We start from the raw sequence: 1772 nt of genomic DNA on the forward strand, positions 1-1772 counted from the left end.
ATTTTTAGGTGCATAACTGTATGCATAAATCTTTATTTCGTAGACGAGGTGCGGCTGGTTGAACTTCTCGATCGAGATGTTTTCAAGAATCATGAAAAGTTGTGAATACGAATTGTAATCGTCAAGATACAAATGAGGTTTAAAATAGAATCAAGTGGCAAACTTGAAGGATTGTTTAGTTTCATATGTAATAATCATCATTTTAACTCATTTTTAATTGTCCAAAGTTAGCAGTCCAATAGTCCGATTGTCCAATGGTTCAATAAATTCATATATGAACTAAATATATAATATTCGAATTACTTAATACGTATCGTGACCCGTGTACTGGTCTCGGTGTCGATCACAACTCAAAGTATATATATATTTTAGAATCAACTCCGACCCTGTATAGCCTACTCCCACCTTCACATATAGAGTGTCTATGGTTGTTCCGAAATATATATATAGATGGATCAATATGATAAGTCGAAACCTTGTATACGTGTCCCGTTATTTAAAATGCGTAAAATAAATAAATATATATCATGACCCATTATACAACGTGTTGTCTCAGAATTAATCCGACGTGTTGTTGTACATGTGTCCCGACGGTATGTAAAGTACAGAAATTAAAATTGCAAGAATGTAAATTGCGATAAATTAAATATTAATCAGTTAGCTGGGAACAGTTAGCCGGAACAGTTAGCGTGTAATCCTATCACAATTTCAATTAATTAATTCATCTGTTTCTAACAATTTTTATTTTGCCAATGTTTCTTCATTATGCCACTTGTTGGATTCGGATAGGTAAAAATCCAAATATGAAATTTAAATGGAAATGGTTAATCTGGGGTGAACGGATACGTATATCGGTAATTGTAAGTAGGATAATAAATGATCGTGGAATCAGATTCGAAGAATGTACAGTGTAACTTGTTAATGTGAATTCTAAATATTCCTTGGGTACTACCCACCCGTTAAAATATTTTCATCATTAACAGTTTGTACGAATGAAATTTTTAATTACAATCTTTATGAAAATATATTTGCATATATATTTTCTTCGGAGGTAACTATGAATTTAATGAGTCAATAAAATATTCAACTCATTTGATTTATCGTTATTACTAGATTACATAATCTCCAAAACATTAGAGATTACATAATCGTCATGTCGAACGAAGAACGATACGTAAAGAAGAGGTAATCGGTGTAGAATGATATGTAGAACAAAGATCATATTCGAAGTTCAGATGATGATGTTGAGGTACGTGGTGCGGATGTGATTGTTGGTGGTGGTAATGATACGGTTGGTGTTGATGCTGATGATGTCGTTGACGTCGATGATGCTACTGGTACTGAAGATTGCGAGGTTGATGTTGTTAACGGTACTGGTTATGCTGCTGGTGCTGCTGCTGGTGTTTGTAACCTTCGCACCGTGTTCTCCAAAGCCGTCACACGAGCGCGAAGTTCGTTAATTTCTGCTAGTACACCAGGATGATTGGCGGTTGGAGTGAGCGAATGAACAAGATCCGAAATATGGGATAGGATATAATCGTGACGAGATACTCGAGAAATGAGAGAGAAAATGGTTTCTCGAACAGGTTCGCCGGTAAGTGCTTCAGGTTCGTCGCCAATGGGGCAATTCGGTGGGTGAAAGGGATCACCTTCTTCTTGTCTCCAATAATTTAGTATACTACGAACCCATCCCCAATTCATCCAGAATAGATGATGAGAAATTGGTTGATCCATTCCAGTGACGCTGCCTTCGGAGCCCGAATGGAAATCCA

Source organism: Rutidosis leptorrhynchoides, chromosome 5 (assembly GCF_046630445.1).
Source record: "Rutidosis leptorrhynchoides isolate AG116_Rl617_1_P2 chromosome 5, CSIRO_AGI_Rlap_v1, whole genome shotgun sequence".
Lineage (NCBI taxonomy): Eukaryota > Viridiplantae > Streptophyta > Magnoliopsida > Asterales > Asteraceae > Rutidosis > Rutidosis leptorrhynchoides.